This window comes from Hyla sarda, chromosome 4 (assembly GCF_029499605.1).
Source record: "Hyla sarda isolate aHylSar1 chromosome 4, aHylSar1.hap1, whole genome shotgun sequence".
Classification (NCBI taxonomy): Eukaryota; Metazoa; Chordata; class Amphibia; order Anura; family Hylidae; genus Hyla; species Hyla sarda.
Genome location: NC_079192.1, coordinates 267780771 through 267803782, shown reverse-complemented (window position 1 = coordinate 267803782; position 23012 = coordinate 267780771). Strand labels below are relative to the sequence as shown.

Here is a 23012-nt window from a genome sequence, read left to right as displayed (position 1 = left end):
TTAGAATAATCATAGATTGTTCAACAAGCTTGAAAGGTAAGCGGTGTCTGAGCCATAGAAGTCTTGCTTTGACGTGGAGTATCTTAAGACATTAGAGAGGATATTGTAAAACCCCTATATTATTATCTACATTGCCAACATTGCAACAATGACTGAGCAGAGATCAGGTTTATTGCGAAGGCCCTATTCTTTACACACTTCCAAAATATATGCTTTAAAGAATCTCTAAACCAGAGTTAATTTTCACTAGTTTACTGGCACTCATTTCTCGGTGATGTCAGCCTGCTTTAACTGGCATCGACTTCGTGTTGGAATGTGGCACAAGTGAATTTGATTCTTTAAGGTTATTCATCCGCATAGTAAAATGTCAACGTTGTTTCTAACCAGTCTTACGTTGTATGACAAATGGTAGGATTTTTTAAGTAAAAAAGGCACACACAATAATTAATGTGGCGTGTATGGAAGGGTAGAAAATAAAATAAATTACCAATTTGGTTTCTCTATGTGACACATCCATTTTCCCTTTGTACCAGTTTATAAATCTCCTTCCATTGTGTTTATTCAGTAACCTGTACACTAAAGCTGGGTTTACACGAGTCTGACCAACTTCAGTACCCGAACGTAGGGCTGGGCGGTATGGGCAACTATGTGTATCGCGGTATTTTTGTAACTTATGGCGGTTCCACGGTATATAACGGTATCCACCCCCCCCCCCCCAAATTAATTACTACCCCAGCGCTGCGCTGTCCCCATCAGGGTACTACTCACGTCACCCGCAAGTGCTGCTTTCCTTGTCCTCCTGTCTGTTGCGGCCGCCGGCGCTGACACTCTATAGCTGTATCCCTATGCCCTGGCTGCAAAAGGTAAACTAAAATAAACTTTAACGCATGTTCCTATGTTGGCCTTACGCTCTTCCTGGGGATGTGAACGTCGGACAGCCGTCAGCCTATCACCAGCCGCAGCGATGTTCCGCCTCAGCCGGTGATAGGCTGAGCCCACTGTCATGTAAGAAGCCGGCTTCTTATATGATAGTGTGCTCAACCTATCACCGGCCGAGGCAGAACATCGGTGCTGCCAGTGACGGCTATCAGACGTTCCTGTCTCCAGGAAGCAGGTCTGGACCGATGGGGAAGGTGAGTTAAAGTTTATTTTGTTTACCTTTTGCAGCCCGGGCATAGGGATACAGTATAGAGCAGTAGTCTTCAACCTGAGGACCTCCAGATGTTGCAAAACTACAGCTCCCAGCCGTTGGCTGTCCGGGCATGCTGGGAGTTGTAGTTTTTGTCAGCGCCGGCGGCCGCAACAAACAGGAGGACGAGGAGGGCAGTGCTTGCGGGTGACATATATGAGTATTTACCCCGATTGGGACAGTGCAGCGCTGGGTTAATAATTTGGGGGGGGGGGGCTGAACAGCGCTCGCAGGGTCACACATGATTAGTGCCCCTCCCCCTGACAATTCATTCCCGAGGGGGAGGGGCCAAACCGGTATTGCGGTATGGGTTAAAATTCATATCGTGCAGCACAAAAATTTCGGTATTCGGTATGAACCGGTATACCGCCCAGCCCTACCTGAACGCTTGGTGTGCCTTGGCCATTTGCACCCAAACATTTTGCTTGGGTGCAACATATTTCTGCAGGGAAAATATGTTTTTCACCCTATTTGTAATGCTGCCCATACATCTAAAAGCCGTTCCAAGAAAATACTTCTTTTTGTTCCACAATATTGTCAATGGAGGGTGTGTAAACTCTCATCTACCCTATAATTTAGGGACTTTGCTTTTCAGTTATTTGCTGCCTTTCAATTCACTTACTTTCTTCACTACCTTTAACTTCTTCTCTACTGCAATGTGATGCTTGGCAGCTGCAGGATCTGGAGAAGCTTTATGGATCATAAAAATGTACATTTGTCTGAAGTGCCCTAAATGTTTCTGGAAATTGGCGTGTGCAATGCATAACTTACAGTGATATCAGTGTTGGGCACCTACATCCTACTACCTACATTATTTCTTGTTCATTTGTATTGCTGCCCGTACATATCTAAAAGCCTGCCCAAAGAAAAATATTTTTGTATCATATCACTATCCACATGTTAATGGGAGGAACAGGTTTGCCTTGACCTGTTCTTTTTTTCTCCATTCAATGTCAATTGTAATGGGTAAAAAAGTATAGAAGGCAAAGCTTCAAGCCTTAGGCAATCTAGACTAAGGCGTCTTTTACATAGCTGTATGAATGGTCTCTATAAAAGTTGCATATGTCATGCCTGAAACAGGATCACATGCAGTGTAAAGGTTTGGGGAAAAGGTTTCTTTTGTTTTCCTTAATGGGTTTCACTCCTGTTTTTGGCATAAAATATCCAGTATTAATTGGGACCACTTGAATGGCCATGTGAATGAAGCCTAGTACATATTTATGTTGTACAGTAGTTGACTGCAAAATATTAAGAATCATGACAAATCCACAAGAATTGTAATATAACAGGCACAAACTATTTAGCACAGCTTTGACTCTATTAGAAGCAGAATAAGATATGTTGATGGAGTTGTTCTTTTTAAACAAATAATGTGTCAAAACATAAGCAAAAAAAGCTTGAATGGATAAGGCCAAAAACACTGGGTTATTTAGCAGCAGCATTTTCAGATCGCTTTCTTTAAATCGCTTAAGAAATATCCTTGACAATTATTCCTCCCTTGTCAAGTCTGTGAGAGATGATGGCACATAAGGTCATGTAAACACATTATTATCTGTTGAAACCTTGATTTATTTTCTTCTGTAGTGACATGGAAAATGTGTTTCTAACATATGAATATAGAACAAATGTGGCCAATTTCATAAAGCAAAGCAAACCTTCAGGGCTCATGTATCTCCTTTAACAAAATAGTATCAATAAACCAAATCACCAGCCATGTCTATAGAAACATGCATGATTAGCCATAACATTAACCCCTTCCCCCAAATAGATGTATATGTATGTCCACTGCGGGCTCCCGCTGTATGATGTGCACTCAGCAGCTGAGCACGCATCATACCTGGTGGATCCTGGTTGCTGTCAGCAACCAGGACCCACGGCTAATGCCAAACATCGCCGATCGGGCTGATGTCCATCAATAACCCTTTAGATGCCACGATCAAAGTTGATCTCAGCGGCTAAAAGCAGTTAATTCCATTCCCGGATAGCTCAGTGGGCTGATTGGGACTGCCGTGGCACAACTACAGAATCCCAATCAGCTGATTGCACGGTGGGAGGTCTCTTACGTTCCTCCCTGCTGTCCGATCGGTGCTCCTATGGAGAAGCATTGATCAGTGTATGCAATATAAAGATTGCATGTTATAGTCCCCTATGGGGACAAAAAAAAGTGTAAAAACCCCTTCCCTAATAAAAGTTTAACCCCTTAAGGACCGGAGGTTTTTCCGTTTTTGCATTTTCGTTTTTTGCTCCTTGCCTTTAAAAAATCATAACTCTTTCAAATTTACACCTAAAAATCCATATGATGGCTTATTTTTTGCGCCACCAATTCTACTTTGTAATGACGTCAGTCATTTTGCCCAAAAATCTATGGTGAAGCGGGAAAAAAAATAATTGTGCGACAAAATTGAAAAAAAAAACGCTGTTTTGTAACTTTTGGGGGCTTCCGTTTCTACGTAGTACATTTTTCGGTAAAAATGACACCTGATATGTATTCTGTAGGTCCATACGATTAAAATGATACCCTACTTATATAGGTTTGATTTTGTCGGACTTCTGGAAAAAATCATAACTACATGCAGGAAAATTAATACGTTTAAAATTGTCATCTTCTGACCCCTATAACTTTTTTATTTTTCCGTGTATGGGGCGGTATGAGCACTCATTTTTTGCGCCGTGATCTGAAGTTTTTAACGGTACCATTTTTGCATTGATAGGACTTATTGATCACTTTTTATTCATTTTTAAATGATATAAAAAGTGACCAAAAATGCACTATTTTGGACTTTGGAATTTTTTTGCGCGCACGCCATTGACCGAGCGGTTTAATTAATAATATATTTTTATAATTCGGACATTTCCGCACGCGGTGATACCACATATGTTTATTTTTATTTTTATTTACACTGTGTTTTTTTTATTATTGGAAAAGGGGGGTGATTCAAACTTTTAATAGGGGAGGAGTTAAATGATCTTTATTCACTTTTTTTTTTCACTTTTTTTTTGCAGTGTTATAGGTCCCATAGGGACCTATAACACTGCACACACTGATCTTCTATGTTGATCACTGGTTTCTCATAAGAAACCAGTGATCAACGATTCTGCCGGATGACTGCTCATGCCTGGATCTCTGGCACTGAGCAGTCATTCGGCGATCGGACAGCGAGGAGGCAGGTAGGGGCCCTCCCGCTGTCCTGTCAGCTGTTCGGGATGCCGCGATTAGCCGCGGCTATCCCGAACAGCCCGACTGAGCTAGCCGGGAACTTTCACTTTCACTTTTAGCCGCGCGGCTCAGCTTTGAGCGCGCGGCTAAAGGGTTAATAGCGCGCGGCGCCGCGATCGGCACTGCGCGCTATTAGAGGCGGGTCCCGGCTTCACTATGACGCCGGGCCCGCCGTGATATGACGCGGGGTTACTGTGTAACCCCGCGTTATATCAGAAGAGCAGGACCAAGGACATACCGGTACGTCCTTGGTCCTTAAGGGGTTAAATCAACCCCCTTTTCCCATTTTTCAAAAAAAAATCGAAAATAAAAAAAATGAATATGTGTTGTATTGCCGCGTGCATAAGTGTCCGAACTATTAAAATATAATGTTAATTAACCCCTTAAGGACCCAGGGTTTTTACGTTTTTGCACTTTCATTTTTTCCTCCTTACCTCTGAAAATCATAACTATTTCAATTTTGCACTAAAAATCTACGACGAAACGGGGGAAAAAAATCATTGTGACAAAATTGAAGAAAAAAAACACAATTATGTAACTTTTATGGGCTTCCGCTTCTACACAGTACATTTTTCTGTAAAAATGACACCTTATCTTTATTCTTTAGGTCTATATGATTAAAAAGATACTCTACTTATATAGATTTGATTTTGTCGTACTTCTGGAAAAAATCATAACTACATGCAGGAAAATGTAAACGTTTAAAATTGTCATCTTTTGACCCCTATGACTTTTTTTTTCGCGTATGGGGCGGTATGAGGGCTCATTTTTTGTGCCTTGATCTGGAGTTTTTAGCGGTAACATTTTTGTATTGATCGGACTTTTTGATCGCTTTTTTTCTTCTTCATTCTTTCATGATATAAAAAGTAACCAAAAATACACTATTTTGGACTTTGGAATTTTTTTGCGCGTATGCCATTGACCGTGCGGTTTAATTAACGATATATTTTTTTTATAATTCGGACATTTCCGCACGTGGCGATACCACATATGTTTATTTTTATTTACACAGTTTTTTTTTTTTAAATGGGAAAAGGGGGGGTGATTCAAACTTTTAATAGGGAAGGGGTTAAATGATCTTTATTTTCTTATTTTCCCCCTTTTTTTTGCAGTGTTATAGCCCCCATAGGGGGCTATAACACTGCACACACTGATCTTTTACAGTGATCAATGGTTTCTCATAGGAAACCATTGATCGAGGATTCTGCCAGTTGACTGCTTATGCCTGGATCTCAGGCACTGATCAGTCATTCGGGGATCGGACACCAGGAGGCAGGTAAGTAGACCCTCCTTGTTTCCTACAGCTGTTCGGGACGCCTCGATTTCACCGCGGTGGTCCCAAACAACCCCCTGAGCTAGTCGGGGGCAGTTTAGTTTCACTTTAGACTCGGCGATCAACTTTGAACGGGTCGCGGCCATTGTTGGAGGCCCAGCCCGACCAGCTATGACGCGTGGCCCCGTGTTATAGAAAGGGAAAGGACCCAGGATGTACAGGTACGCCCTTGGTCCTTAACAGGTTAATTCGCACAAAGGCTCAAGCGTAAAAAAATTCCAAAGTCCAGAAATGCGTATTTTTGGTCACTTCATATACTAGAAAAAAAAGAATAAAACACTATCAAAAGGTGCCATCAAAATAAAAATGGTCCAGATAAAAACATGTTTTTTTTAATACATTATATGGATTGCAGTGTGTTGTTGAGCTGCTTACCTGTGCTAGAAATGGCACCAGGATGCACTATGGGTAGCAAAGGCACTGTGAAGCTCTGAGCAATGTTTTGCTGGGAACCTTGTCCCTGGCATTCATGTGGATGTTACTTTGATGGGTACCACCTAACTAATTATTGTTGCAGTGGTATTTCCTAGTGGCAGTGGTCTTTTTCAGCAAAAAAGGTTCGAAGAACATAATAACAAAGGTGTTGATTTGGCCTCAAGATTCTCCAGATTATCTGTGAAGGTTCCACCTTGCATTTTTCATGACTTAAAGGATCTCTTGCTAACATCTTGGAACAAGATGCTACAGGACCCTTTTGAAGATTTTCTGAAGTCCATGCCCCTAAGGGTCAGAGCTGTTTTGGCAGCACAAGGTGGATCTACACTGTATTGGGTTGTTGGGTTTTGTATTGTTTTGAAACATTTTTATGCAGATTTTCAACAAGAAAATAAATAGTACAGTAAAATAGTGTTTTACAAAGTACTGCAGTAAACAGAACCATGAAAAACAAACAGAAAATAAGTGCATTATTCAAGATGTGAAATAGGGCTAATAAACAGTAAGGCTTCTATCACACCATACTGTTGCTCTGTTTTAAAGACTCGTTACAATGTCCCTTAAAAGAAAACCCTTAAAAAATCCCATTCAAGTCTATGCGATTTTTTGATTATCCGTTATCACCCATTATAGCCTGTTATGAATAACAGATGTTATTTGTGACTGGAGAAAAATTAACCTCACATGCAGTAATTTTTCTCCCATCACAAATAACATCCGTTATTCATAACAGGTGATAACGGATAATCAAAAATCCCATAGACTTGAATGGAATTTTTTAACTGCCGTTTTTAAGGGTATTTAAGGGCATTGCAACAGGATATAAAACAGTATAGTGTGAAAGGAGCCTAACAAGAAAAATTCCATTACATACAGAGATGTATACATGAGAAATCTCAAAACCAACCCTTAAAACCTGACGAATCCTGGGCCTGGGCTGCAGTACCAGACATAGCGACATAGCCCATGGATAAGGGTGGTGTGGTTTCTGGATTGTAGAGAAAGAATTCTAGAGAAAGATTGTAAATATATATTATTTTATATGTTTTATTTAGTTACCATACATTTGTATGTGTTCAATGAACTAACTCAATTTAGTGCAAGCAAAGACAGTAAGGACTTATTATGCAATCTAATTTCACTATTTCCTATGAAAATTCACTAAATTGTGGGAGCAAAATTTTCTGTCAAACAAGTAAAATGAAAAGAAAAGGTTGTGTGCAATGGGAAACATCAGCAGTTATATAAATGTATACATTAAATGTAAAACGATATCACAGCTGAAAGGTGTGTGTTAAAAGTATGTGCTAGAAGTTTTACACATTGACATCAAACAGATCTTTGCTCTTCTCTGAAATGTGAACCATGTAATGTTGTAATGTTGATCTCTATAATCACCACTGGAGTAGCTGGACTTATTCTTGCTGTCAGATACCATTTCAGGAATTAGGTTGTCCCTTCTCATGGCAAAACAGGTCCTCTACCAGTGTTAACATTGACGTTTAGGTCAGGGAGTTCTGCTTGTACAAACGACATAGTTTCCCCACACCTATAATTAAATAGATTTATAATATGAGCAAAACAGTTGAGTTAAAGGGTTGGGATGTCATAAATAAACCTGGGATGGTGTGAAATACATATTAAGATGTAGTAATCGGTTCTTAGCTGGCAGACATAAAGGACATGATCAACATGATAGCATTTGGGATATTCCTGGTAGACACATGAGGATTATTTTGCGTTTCTACCACAGTAAATAGTACATGGTCTGAAAACACTTAGGCAAAAATATTACCTATATATGGGAAGAATACAAAAAGGAAGAAACGTTCATATACTGTATTGTTTTTATGCTCTAATTTCATCCTGGGAATTAACTCTTTTTTGTGGTGTCTTGATTGTGAATAGAAGAATGCAAATTTGCCATATGTACAGTATCTGCCTTTTGGTTGTGATTATCTTTATTGGCACCTTAAGCCGTAAAAAGGATGTAGTCTCCAGACCTCTTATATTTTTTTACTAAACCAAACTTTGTTTTAGTTTTTTCTTCAAAAGTGTAGTAAAAAAAAACATATACATTGCAATTTTTTAATGTGACTCAATTGGAAATTGATTCTGCTGTATGTATCCTTTTCAAGAGTATAATACATACACGTCAGACATATACACAAAGGTAGTGTGAACCCAGCCTACTACAGATGTACACTCATTCACACATGAAATCGCCTCAGACATTTCCACAGTCAACAATTGTTCACTGCTGAGGAATGGATTTGGCGCTCATAATGGTTGTTATTATATTACTAGTCGAAATATAAAGGAAAACTGGGTCAATATCCTACTCTCCAACTTAGGTTGAATAGCAGGTGTGACAGTAACTCCAAAGAACTATATTGCAGGCCCTGCGGCAGAAATAGAGCGTACCTGTTTGCTAGAATCTCAGGTTCTATACAAGTCTATGTTTCCTGTGTTTAAACAAAGCACAGATATCCTGTCTGATAAGAAAGGCATAGAAAAGAAATACTATGGAAACAGGCAAGGAGTGTTTCTGATAGTAACTCAAGCTTTGAAATGTTGCCTACAAAAAAAAAAAAAACTTGACTAAACGAATCAGACTATCTGTGAAGTCTAATGAAGAAAGCCAAAAGAATATGCTGCCAAAAACAGTTGATCATTGTTCAAAGGGGGACATATCCACTTTCTTTTGAGATATTAAAGAGTTTGTTCTGCTCACACAAAGGTAGGGCAGAGCTGGAAGACTGCCAAGTGATTCTGTGTTCCTCATCACCATTGTGCAGTCATTGTGAGCAGGTGCTTTCACGGAACAAGGGAGAAAAGTGAAAACACATGCATATAGTGGCTCTAATATGTAGGTGTTATCGATCCCTACTCAAATTAGCTTTAAGTTAACAATAACACTTTTTATTCAAATTAAAGAAGACAAGAGCCCTGACGCTACATCCATAACCAATGCAGCTGGACAGACATTCAGCTCTTTCATTTCTAAGAGATTTGATCAAATCTGTACTTACTACTGTAGATAATTCTATATTGTTTTATATGAATCTAATGCGGCCTGGATTTTAATAGATTACGTAAACAACTATTCACAAGGATACGTTAGGAGAACAAGCAAATGGTTTTCAGAATGTAGCACATTGGTATGATACGGAGGCATCGCGAAATGAACTAAACAAACACAGAAACCTGTATTGAGAGAAACAAAGAAATATACTAAAAATATCAATAGCAATACATCAAAGTGCAGAATGGTAAACAAGTTCTAGGTTGTACAGTGTAGTCTGAAAATCTTCAGATCCTTTCACTTTTTCACATTTTGTTATGTTGCAGTCTAATTTTCCCTCATCGAAGTACTACCAATAATAGCCAGATAGCACTAAAGAAGAAATAAACATAGATAAGGGATGTAATATGCTGTACATATAATAGGTGCAGTGTAAGAACACTTGCAATCATATGAAAGACAAGTACTGTGAAATTGGGCAAAATGTACAATCCCCAGGTAGCACCTTTGACAGCAATTACAGCCTCCAGTCTTCTTGGGGATAATGCTACAAGGTGTGTACACCTGGATTGGGACCATCAGTGAACAGCCATTTCCAGCCCTCTCCAGAGCTGTTCATTGGGGTTCACGACAGGTCTAAACAGATTTGTTCCTAAACCACCTCTGTGTTGGGTCATTGTCTTGCTGGAAGGTGAACCTTCAGCCAATTGTAAGGTCACAGTACTATACATCAGATTTTTATTAAGAATATCTCTCTACCTTGCTCCAATTGGCTTACATTGAACCCTAGCCAGCCACTGAAAAAAAACGCCAGAGCATGATGCTGCCACCTGCTTGATTCACTGTAAGGATGGTATTGGGTAGATGATGGAGAGTGCCTGGTTTTCTCCAGAAATAGCTCTTAGATTAGGCCAAAAAAAGTTTAGTTTTAATTTTATCAGATCAGACAATCTTGTTTCCCACAGTCTGAGAGTCTTTTAGGTGCTTTTTTGCAACTCTAGGAAGCTTTCATGTGTCTTTTACTGAGGAGAGGCTTCTTTCTGGCTACCCTGCCATAAAGCCCAGATTTTGGAGTGCTGCAGTGATGGTTGACCCTCTGAAAGTTTCTCCCATCTGCCAACAGGATATTTGGAACTCTGAGTGACCATTCGGTTCTTGGACCAAGGCCCTTCTCCTACGATTACTTAGGTTGGTGGAGCATCCAGTTGTAGGATGAGTCCTATTTGTTCCAAACGTCTTCCATTTAAGAATTATAAAGGCCACTGTGCTCTTGAGAACTTCTTAGTGCAGAAGATTTTTTTTTACCCTTCTCCAGATCTGTGCCTCCACATAGTCCTGTCTTTGAGCTCTACATGCAGTTCTTTCCTTCTCATTGCTTGGCTTTTGCACCGATATGCATTACTAGTTTTGAGACCTTATATAGACAGGGCTGTGTCTATCCAAATCATGACCAATCGCCTAAATTTACCACAGGTAACGCCAAAGTATAGAAACATCTCAGAGATAATCAGGAGAAAAGTAAAGACCCAGAGATAAATTTCAAGAGTCATAGTAAAGGGTCTAAATACTAATGCCTGTGCAAAATATTAGTTTTCATGTCACTGCCAGACACCTTTTTTTTTTTCCCCTGACAAAATAAAAGGATTAGGCAGTAAAAATCCAATATGCCCGAGTCTTCTCTCTCCTGACATCTGCCATTGGGGGAAAGTTGGTAGACTCCCATACACATTAGATGGTTGGCTGGTCCTGCTGAAATCTGTGTTACGCCGAGCGCTCCGGGTCCCCGCTCCTCCCCGGAGCGCTCGCTTCTCTCTCGCTACCGCAGCGCTCCGGGCAGCTCCACTGACCCGGTGCGCTGCGATACCGTCTCCAGCCGGGATGCGATTCGCGATGCGGGTAGCGCCCGCTCGCGATGCGCATCCCGGCTCCCGTACCTGACTCGCTCTCCGTCTGTCCTGTCCCGGCACGCACAGCCCCGCTCCCTAGGGCGCGCGCGCGCCGGGTCTCTGCGATTTAAAGGGCCACTGCGCCGCTGATTGGCGCAGTGGTTCCAATTAGTGTGTTCACCTGTGCACTCCCTATTTATACCTCACTTCCCCTTCACTCCCTCGCCGGATCTTGTTGCCATTGTGCCAGTGAAAGCGTTTCCTTGTGTGTTCCTAGCCTGTGTTCCAGACCTCCTGCCGTTGCCCCCGACTACGATCCTTGCTGCCTGCCCCGACCTTCTGCTACGTCCGACCTTGCTTCTGTCTACTCCCTTGTACCGCGCCTATCTTCAGCAGTCAGAGAGGTTGAGCCGTTGCTAGTGGATACGACCTGGTCACTACCGCCGCAGCAAAACCATCCCGCTTTGCGGCGGGCTCTGGTGAAAACCAGTAGTGACTTAGAACCGATCCACTAGCACGGTCCACGCCAATCCCTCTCTGGCACAGAGGATCCACTACCTGCCAGCCGGCATCGTGACAGTAGATCCGGCCATGGATCCCGCTGAAGTTCCTCTGCCAGTTGTCGCCGACCTCACCACGGTGGTCGCCCAGCAGTCACAACAGCGCAACAAGGCCAACAGCTGTCTCAACTGACCGTGATGCTACAGCAGCTACTACCACAGCTTCAGCAATCATCTCCTCCGCCAGCTCCTGCACCTCCTCCGCAGCGAGTGGCCGCTTCTGGTCTACGACTATCCTTGCCGGATAAATTTGATGGTGACTCTAAATTCTGCCGTGGCTTTCTTTCCCAATGTTCCCTGCACTTGGAGATGATGTCGGACCAGTTCCCTACTGAAAGGTCTAAGGTGGCTTTCGTAGTCAGCCTTCTGTCTGGAAAAGCTCTGTCATGGGCCACACCGCTCTGGGACCGCAATGACCCCGTCACTGCCTCTATACACTCCTTCTTCTCGGAAATTCGAAGTGTCTTTGAGGAACCTGCCCGAGCCTCTTCTGCTGAGACTGCCCTGTTGAACCTGGTCCAGGGTAATTCTTCCGTTGGCGAGTACGCCGTACAATTCCGTACTCTTGCTTCAGAATTATCCTGGAATAATGAGGCCCTCTGCGCGACCTTTAAAAAAGGCCTATCCAGCAACATTAAAGATGTTCTGGCCGCACGAGAAATCCCTGCTAACCTACATGAACTCATCCATCTTGCCACTCGCATTGACATGCGTTTTTCCGAAAGGCGTCAGGAGCTCCGCCAGGATATGGACTTTGTTCGCACAGGGCGTTTTTTCTCCCCGGCTCCTCTCTCCTCTGGTCCCCTGCAATCCGTTCCTGTGCCTCCCGCCGTGGAGGCTATGCAGGTCGACCGGTCTCGCCTGACACCTCAAGAGAGGACACGACGCCGCATGGAGAATCTCTGCCTGTACTGTGCCAGTACCGAACACTTCCTGAAGGATTGTCCTATCCGTCCTCCCCGCCTGGAAAGACGTACGCTGACTCCGCACAAAGGTGAGACAGTCCTTGATGTCTACTCTGCTTCTCCACGTCTTACTGTGCCTGTGCGGATATCTGCCTCTGCCTTCTCCTTCTCTACTATGGCCTTCTTGGATTCCGGATCTGCAGGAAATTTTATTTTGGCCTCTCTCGTCAACAGGTTCAACATCCCAGTGACCAGTCTCGCCAGACCCCTCTACATCAATTGTGTAAACAATGAAAGATTGGACTGTACCATACGTTTCCGCACGGAGCCCCTTCTAATGTGCATCGGACCTCATCACGAGAAGATTGAATTTTTGGTCCTCCCCAATTGCACTTCCGAAATCCTCCTTGGACTACCCTGGCTTCAACTCCATTCCCCAACCCTGGATTGGTCCACTGGGGAGATCAAGAGTTGGGGGCCCTCTTGTTTCAAGGACTGCCTAAAACCGGTTCCCAGTACCCCTTGCCGTGACTCTGTGGTTCCCCCTGTAACCGGTCTCCCTAAGGCCTATATGGACTTTGCGGATGTTTTTTGCAAAAAACAAGCTGAGACTCTACCTCCTCACAGGCCTTATGATTGTCCTATTGACCTCCTCCCGGGCACTACTCCACCCCGGGGCAGAATCTATCCTCTGTCCGCCCCAGAGACTCTTGCTATGTCGGAGTACATCCAGGAAAATTTAAAAAAAGGCTTTATCCGTAAATCCTCCTCTCCTGCCGGAGCCGGATTTTTCTTTGTGTCCAAAAAAGATGGCTCTCTACGTCCTTGCATTGACTACCGCGGTCTTAATAAAATCACGGTAAAGAACCGCTACCCCCTACCCCTCATCTCTGAACTCTTTGATCGCCTCCAAGGTGCCCACATCTTTACCAAACTGGACTTAAGAGGTGCTTATAATCTCATCCGCATCAGAGAGGGGGATGAATGGAAAACGGCATTTAACACTAGAGATGGACACTTTGAGTATCTGGTCATGCCCTTTGGCCTGTGCAACGCCCCTGCCGTCTTCCAAGACTTTGTTAATGAAATTTTTCGTGATCTCTTATACTCCTGTGTTGTTGTATATCTGGACGATATCCTGATTTTTTCTGCCAATCTAGAAGAACACCGCCAGCATGTCCGTATGGTTCTTCAGAGACTTCGTGACAATCAACTTTATGCCAAGATAGAGAAATGTCTGTTTGAATGCCAATCTCTTCCTTTCCTAGGATACTTGGTCTCTGGCCAGGGACTACAAATGGATCCAGACAAACTCTCTGCCGTCTTAGATTGGCCACGCCCCTCCGGACTCCGTGCTATCCAACGTTTTTTGGGGTTCGCCAATTATTACAGGCAATTTATTCCACATTTTTCTACCGTTGTGGCCCCTATCGTGGCTTTAACCAAAAAAAATGCCAATCCCAAGTCTTGGCCTCCTCAAGCGGAAGACGCCTTTAAACGGCTCAAGTCTGCCTTTTCTTCGGCTCCCGTGCTCTCCAGACCTGACCCATCTAAACCCTTCCTATTGGAGGTTGATGCCTCCTCTGTAGGAGCTGGAGCGGTCCTTCTACAAAAAAATTCTTCCGGGCATGCTGTTACTTGTGGTTTTTTTTCTAGGACCTTCTCTCCGGCGGAGAGGAACTACTCCATCGGGGATCGAGAGCTTCTAGCCATTAAATTAGCACTTGAGGAATGGAGGCATCTGCTGGAGGGATCAAGATTTCCAGTTATTATTTACACCGATCACAAGAACCTCTCCTATCTCCAGTCTGCCCAACGGCTGAATCCTCGCCAGGCCAGGTGGTCTCTGTTCTTTGCCCGATTTAATTTTGAAATTCACTTTCGGCCTGCCGATAAGAACATTAGGGCCGATGCTCTCTCTCATTCCTCGGATGCCTCGGAAGTTGAACTCTCTCCGCAACACATCATTCCTCCTGACTGCCTGATTTCCACTTCTCCAGCCTCCATCAGGCAAACTCCTCCAGGAAAGACCTTCGTCTCTCCACGCCAACGCCTCGGAATCCTCAAATGGGGTCACTCCTCCCATCTCGCAGGTCATGCAGGCATCAAGAAATCTGTGCAACTCATCTCTCGCTTCTATTGGTGGCCGACTCTGGAGACGGATGTCGTGGACTTTGTGCGAGCCTGCACTGTCTGTGCCCGGGATAAGACTCCTCGCCAGAAGCCCGCTGGTTTTCTTCATCCTCTGCCTGTCCCTGAACAGCCTTGGTCTCTGATTGGTATGGATTTTATTACAGACCTACCCCCATCCCGTGGCAACACTGTTGTTTGGGTGGTCGTTGATCGATTCTCCAAGATGGCACATTTCATCCCTCTTCCTGGTCTTCCTTCAGCGCCTCAGTTGGCTAAACAATTTTTTGTACACATTTTTCGTCTTCACGGGTTGCCCACACAGATAGTCTCGGATAGAGGCGTCCAATTCGTGTCAAAATTCTGGAGGGCTCTCTGTAAACAACTCAAGATTAAATTAAACTTTTCTTCTGCATATCATCCTCAATCCAATGGACAAGTAGAAAGAATTAACCAGGTCTTGGGTGATTATTTACGACATTTTGTTTCCTCCCGCCAGGATGATTGGGCAGATCTTCTACCATGGGCCGAATTCTCGTATAACTTTAGAGTCTCTGAATCTTCCTCCAAATCCCCATTTTTCGTGGTGTACGGCCGTCACCCTCTTCCCCCCCTCCCTACTCCCTTGCCCTCTGGTTTGCCCGCTGTAGATGAAGTGACTCGTGATCTTTCCACCATATGGAAAGAGACCCAAGATTCTCTTTTACAGGCTTCATCTCGCATGAAAAAGTTTGCCGATAAGAAAAGAAGAGCTCCCCCCATTTTTGCTCCCGGAGACAAGGTATGGCTCTCCGCTAAATATGTCCGCTTTCGTGTCCCCAGTTACAAACTGGGTCCACGCTATCTTGGTCCTTTCAAAGTCTTGTGCCAAATTAATCCCGTCTCTTACAAACTTCTTCTTCCTCCTTCTCTCCGTATTCCTAATGCCTTTCATGTCTCTCTTCTTAAACCACTCATCATCAACCGTTTCTCTCCCAAATTAGTTTCTCCCACTCCTGTCTCCGGTTCTTCTGACGTCTTCTCAGTGAAAGAGATACTGGCCTCCAAGACGGTCAGAGGAAAAAGGTTCTTTTTGGTGGATTGGGAGGGCTGTGGACCTGAAGAGAGATCCTGGGAACCTGAGGACAACATCCTAGACAAAAGTCTGCTCCTCAGGTTCTCAGGCTCTAAGAAGAGGGGGAGACCCAAGGGGGGGGGGTACTGTTACGCCGAGCGCTCCGGGTCCCCGCTCCTCCCCGGAGCGCTCGCTTCTCTCTCGCTACCGCAGCGCTCCGGGCAGCTCCACTGACCCGGTGCGCTGCGATACCGTCTCCAGCCGGGATGCGATTCGCGATGCGGGTAGCGCCCGCTCGCGATGCGCATCCCGGCTCCCGTACCTGACTCGCTCTCCGTCTGTCCTGTCCCGGCGCGCGCGGCCCCGCTCCCTAGGGCGCGCGCGCGCCGGGTCTCTGCGATTTAAAGGGCCACTGCGCCGCTGATTGGCGCAGTGGTTCCAATTAGTGTGTTCACCTGTGCACTCCCTATTTATACCTCACTTCCCCTTCACTCCCTCGCCGGATCTTGTTGCCATTGTGCCAGTGAAAGCGTTTCCTTGTGTGTTCCTAGCCTGTGTTCCAGACCTCCTGCCGTTGCCCCCGACTACGATCCTTGCTGCCTGCCCCGACCTTCTGCTACGTCCGACCTTGCTTCTGTCTACTCCCTTGTACCGCGCCTATCTTCAGCAGTCAGAGAGGTTGAGCCGTTGCTAGTGGATACGACCTGGTCACTACCGCCGCAGCAAGACCATCCCGCTTTGCGGCGGGCTCTGGTGAAAACCAGTAGTGACTTAGAACCGATCCACTAGCACGGTCCACGCCAATCCCTCTCTGGCACAGAGGATCCACTACCTGCCAGCCGGCATCGTGACAATCTGCATGTTTGGCTGACACATGTCTAATGTTTATGGCCAACTTAAGGCGGTCCACCATACACCTAATGGCACTAGGAAGGGCACCATATTTTACACAAAAAAAATGAAGAAGACAGAAGGGGGAATAAAGACATATATGAATATGAGATTTATTTTAAAAAACAACATGTATGTATAGAATTTTACAAGAATAGACAGAAAGAAGAATTAGAATTGAATGTCCTCAATACAATGGTAAATATATTGTCACAGCTTGCAGCTCATAACTTAATACATATATATATATATATATATATATATATATATGTATTATATTGGTATTTATTTCCAGGAAATAGTAGTTTTGTCACTATTACCATAATCCAAGTAAAGACTCTCGTGTACATTTTACTTTATTTGTGGTCGAGTTACATGTACCGTGAGTAGAGTGTACCACTTGCAGGAATAATTCGGCCTGGGGTGTGTCTGGCCGGCCGTGAAGGGTATCCTAAAGAAAGGGGGATACCCTGAGAGTGACTCTAGAAAAAAAGGGAAGGGAGGGTGGGGACATCTTGCATGCTGCCGACAGCATCTGTGAGGAGCAGGTGGGTATATAAAGACCAGACTCCTCCCACAAATCAGGCTAACTTACTTAAGTTAACCAATATTTAGTTTTTACATTGAACAGTCACACAGCTTAAAAAAGCTATTCATGTTTCTATGTACAGTTTAATGATCTGATTGGTTCAGAGTTATTAAGACCTTGCTGAACTTTCTGGCAGGCATTAGATGAAAATATGAATACAATAGGTGCACTGAACCAAGTCAGACGCCCCGAAAAACTATTAATGTCTGCCAACAGATATGAATTCCATAACATTTTATGCTCCACATTTTCATCCCTTCTTCAGCACAGACAGACATTTAATATTTTGATAGGGTTAGTCCTGCGCATATAAGAAGGTTTTACGTTCTGAGCCATTAAAAATGTATTATCAAGTTATTCATTGCCCAAGAGTGAACTCCAGGTCCAAAAAGAAGTGAGTAATATGCAACATATTTAATATTTTCCTCAACCACAGTATAAATCCTGGTATCGCAGCATCTTTTAAACGTTTCTTAAAATATGATATAGCCCAAAGCTTGTTATAGCATGTCAGTACTCCTGATAAAATACATTAGGTGTCACGAGAGAAGCCATCATCTCAGAAAGACAAATCAAGAGCTTTTTATGTCAGGAATCTCACAGGGCTGTTGAATGCTGAGAAATATGTTCCAGATAGTTTGTGTAAGATGAATGAAGCACTTCAGAGTCCAGCAAATGACTTCATCTTTTCAAGCTAGTGAAGAATAAGCAGATAGTATCTCACACTTTGTGATGATAAAAGTGCTGCATTTAAGATGTCCACAGCTTTATCCAGCTGTACATGACCCCTTTCCCTGGCAATTATTCATTGTCAGTTTGGAATTACAATTATATAAGGATTATTTTCAAGGACAGCCCGTTCACCAAGAGAAGATTTTACTAAATGTTTGGAGCACTGATGTTTATATAATAAGGAAAATAGATATTTGTTCATGTCATTATACGATGGTCCGTTTAAATGGGTACAAGCATAAAAAATAAAGCTTTATGATAGATATAGTCTCACATGATGTTTACCTTGAGATAACTTACCTTGAGATAACCGTTTTAGAAAAATAATTACAATGTCTGGACCTGCGTACACTTAGCTGATTAGACAGAAAGTTACCCTCCACATTCACATTAAAGGGGTTATCCAGGAAAAAACTTTTTTTTATATATCAGCTGGCTCCAGAAAGTTAAGCAGATTTGTAAATTACTTCTATTAGAAAATCTTAATCCTTTCAGTACTTATGAGCTTCTGAAGTTAAGGATGTTCTTTTCTGTCTAAGTGTTCTCTGATGACACGTGTCTCGGAAACCGCCCAGTTTAGAAGAGGTTTGCTATGGGGATTTGCTCCTAAACTGGGCGGTTCCCGAGACACGCGTCATCAGAGAGCACTTAGACAGGAAAGAACAACCTTAACTTCAGAAGCTCATAAGTACTGAAAGGATTAAGATTTTTTAATAGAAGTAATTTACAAATCTGCTTAACTTTCTGGAGCCAGTTAATATATATATATATATATATATATATATATATATAAAAAAAGTTTTTTCCTGGATAACCCCTTTAATCTCAATGCCTTTAGTCCAGATATATATTTAATAGTTTTATTATGCAAGCCACTCTGTGTTCTAGGCCTTAAAATGTCATTATGGCCTTAAAGGGGTACTCCACACCTAGACATCTTATCCCCTATCCAAAGGATAGGGGATAAGATTTCTGATCGCGGGGGACCCCCGCAATATAGCATGCGGCACCCACCTGTTTCTGGTCCGGAAGCGCTGGAGAGTCTGGGTCCCGACCACAGTAACGGAAGTTTGTGACGTCACGACTCTGCCCCCGCGTGACATCACGCCCTGTCCCCTCAATGCAAGTCTATGGGAGGGGGCGTGACGTCCGTAGACAGTTCCCAGCACTAAAGGGAGAGTGGCTCATCAGTGGAGGACTGAAACCACATGGTCTGTGTCTCTCAGGAGGGTGGGGGCTGCTTCCAGAGAGGGATTTGAACAGAGACAAAGTGGATGATGTTATTCCCTCACTTCACTCATGTAAGTGACAAGCAAAGAGGGGAAACTGCTCTATATAGTTAGTGAATCATATTTAGACAATTAAATAGGTTGATGAGAGGGAAATGATGGGCTATGGGTTTAGTTACCAGGAGTACCCCTTTAATCCCTCTTGCAATATTTTGCTCTAAAACTACTTAGAGGAAAACTGTCAGCTTTCTCCCCCCCGCACTAACCAGTGGTACTGGCTGGTAATGCGGGGGACGCTGATCAGTCAGATACTTACCGTGCCCGGATCCGCCGCGCGTTCGACCGTAATCTTCTATTGTCAGAATATGCAAATGAAGGGCTAACTGGCACTCTGACATCAGTGCCGGTGGCCACAGCGCCCCAGGTCATCAATATTCCTCCCCTATTTCTTCATTAAAGAGCGGGGAGAAGAGGGAGAGGCGGAGGGAGGGGATGAATATTGATGAGCTGGGCGGCACTGCGGCCAGCGGCACTGAAGTCAGAGTGCCAGTTAGCCTGACTGGTGCCAGTTATCACCTCATTTGCATATTCCTGGTCTGGGCACGGTAAGGACCAAACTGATCTGCGTCCCCCACACTACCAGCCAGTACCGCTGCCTAGTGCGGGGGGAGAAAGCTGACAGTTTTGCTTTTAAGACAGCATAACGTAAGCAGCAACAAACAAATGCTGTAAATAAATTAATTCAACATATAAGGGACATCTGGTTTTCAATCTGTTATTTAATTAATTTGATAACAATAAAATTACAATTAAGACAAATACTGTAAACAAAATTTTTGGAACTGAAAGATGATGGATTTAAATGCTTGATGGATGTAAATACTTGTGGGAAAAACAGTGCATTTTTTAATACACACATAGTTACAATGTCTATTGTACCCTGTTTCTCAGTAATCATCTCTGAACCAGCAGTCACCTTATCACTGCTAGCCATTCTCTTGGCAATCTGTAAATTCAGTGCATTTTTATGCTGAATTAAAGAAGTTATACGTGAATACAAACTTATTACCACAAAACAAGCAACCTGAATACTCTGTTGTCTTTGTTAACCCCATAGAGTTTAAATGAAGCAGCAGTGTGCACACTTGATCATCGTTCTCATGATCGTATAGGGTCCCAGCGGCTGGACTCCTGCTAGCCAAACAATTCACCTATTCTGTGACAGCAAGATAACTTGTAATCTTGGGACATGGCCTTTAAACATTGTGCATTTAATGCAGGAAGTGGCAGTCAGATCAAATTATCATGAGGATTTTGAATCTGGGTCAGACCTGCCAAGTCTTGTAATTTCTCATTTTGACAAATGTCACAAAGCTTAGATGTTTTTTTCTTCTGCTACTTGGCCTAGTATAACTGTCTCAGGTACAGTGTAAAGAAAATAAATATAAAATTAATATCGGGCCAAAAAATTTTTGGGACAATTTTAGGTTCGACATTAAAAGAAATATACACAATATATCATCATGTTGTACGTATGTGCAACACTTTATGTAGCTACATTTCAAAATCTCTTTAGAGTGATTAGAGCCCTGATAAAAAGCTTTAAATACATTAAAGGAAAACTGTCAGATATTTTCTCCTGCACTATCCTAGTGGATAGTGCGGGAGACTCTGATTAAAACGAGCCCAACCTTACCCGGATCCGCCCGGCCATTCGCCCGCAATTGTTGTTTTATTCTATGTGTATATCTTGCTGTAACTGGCACAGGCGGGGCTTCTGCACTGACGTCAGTGCCGCTTATGAATATTCATCCCCCCTCCCTCCTGTTCTCCCTCTCTTCGCGGCTCCTAACTGGAAGGAGGGGGGATCAATATTCGTAAGTGGCGCTGATGTCAGTGCAGAAGCCCCGCCCGTGCCAGTTACAGCAAGATTTACACATAGAATAAAACCACAAATGCGGGCGAACGGCCGGGCGGATCCGGGTAAGGTAGGGCTTGTTTTAATCAGCGTCTCTTGCACTATCCACCAGTACTGTGGATAGTGCGGGAGAAAATATTTGACAGTTTTCCTTTAAAGCCGTTTCAAATCACAATTCGTGCCTCTGAGACATGGATACATTGGCAGTAGAGATGAGCAAGCCAAGCTTGGCAAACCCAGTCTTGCTCAGAACTGTAGGGCAAATTTGTCTTGCAAAACTTTCGGACTGTGCCAGGCTCAGCTCGCACAAGCATGGCAACCATACTATTATTAGCAGAAGGAATGAGGAACACATGGTGTTTTGGAGGGAGTACTGGGAACACTGAGATGATGTTAGGGTAGCACAGCATACCTTCTAACAGACACCATGAGCCCAGACCCCATGAACTGAGTCACCTGATTAGACCATTGGCCAGAACTTGCCCAGTTTGCAATGGGTTTTCTGTCTTGTCCACCCTCCAGTGTAGCATCAGATAGATTGTTTAGTGCAGCAGGCAGTGTTGTCACCCCTAAGGCTAAGTTTCCACTTGTTTTTGTTACGCCGAGCGCTCCGGGTCCCCGCTCCTCCCCGGAGCGCTCGCTACACTCTCTCCGCTGCAGCGCTCCGGTCAGATCCACTGACCCGGGGCGCTGCGATTCTGCTGCCAGCCGGGATGCGATTCGCGATGCGGGTAGCGCCCGCTCGCGATGCGCACCCCGGCTCCCGTACCTGACTCGCTCTCCCTCGGTCCTGTCCCGGCGCGCGCGGCCCCGCTCCCTAGGGCGCGCGCGCGCCGGGTCTTTGCGATTTAAAGGGCCACTGCGCCGCTGATTGGCGCAGTGATTCCAATTAGTGTCTTCACTTGTGCACTTCCCTATATCACCTCACTTCCCCTGCACTTCCCTGCCGGATCTTGTTGCCATTGTGCCAGTGAAAGCGTTCCTTGTATGTTCCTAGCCTGTGTTCCAGACCTCCTGCCGTTGCCCCTGACTACGATCCTTGCTGCCTGCCCCGACCTTCTGCTACGTCCGACCTTGCTTCTGTCTACTCCCTTGTACCGCGCCTATCTTCAGCAGCCAGAGAGGTTGAGCCGTTGCTAGTGGATACGACCTGGTCACTACCGCCGCAGCAAGACCATCCCGCTTTGCGGCGGGCTCTGGTGAAAACCAGTAGTGACTTAGAACCGATCCACTAGCACGGTCCACGCCAATCCCTCTCTGGCACAGAGGATCCACTACCTGCCAGCCGGCATCGTGACAGTAGATCCGGCCATGGATCCCGCTGAAGTTCCTCTGCCAGTTGTCGCTGACCTCACCACGGTGGTCGCCCAGCAGTCACAACAGATAGCGCAACAAGGCCAACAGCTGTCTCAACTGACCGTTATGCTACAACAGTTACTACCACAGCTTCAGCAGTCATCTCCTCCGCCAGCTCCTGCACCTCCTCCGCAGCGAGTGGCCGCTCCTGGGCTACGCCTATCCTTGCCAGATAAATTTGATGGGGACTCTAAGTTTTGCCGTGGCTTTCTTTCCCAATGTTCCCTGCATCTGGAGATGATGTCGGACCTGTTTCCCACTGAAAGGTCTAAGGTGGCTTTCGTAGTCAGCCTTCTGTCCGGAAAAGCCCTGTCATGGGCCACACCGCTCTGGGACCGCAATGATCCTGTCACTGCCTCTGTACACTCCTTCTTCTCGGAAGTCCGAAGTGTCTTTGAGGAACCTGCCCGAGCCTCTTCTGCTGAGACTGCCCTGTTGAACCTGGTCCAGGGTAATTCTTCCGTTGGCGAGTATGCCGTACAATTCCGTACTCTTGCTTCAGAATTGTCCTGGAATAATGAGGCCCTCTGCGCGACCTTTAAAAAAGGCCTATCCAGCAACAT

The 23012-nt window shown here is 44.4% G+C and overlaps 1 protein-coding gene across 2 annotated transcripts in view; it reads left to right on the top strand.

Annotated features, from left to right (window-relative positions):
* The window catches only part of LGR5 (leucine rich repeat containing G protein-coupled receptor 5), a 175779-nt gene that overhangs the window by 71984 nt on the left and 80783 nt on the right, over positions 1-23012 (top strand). The window lies entirely within an intron of this gene.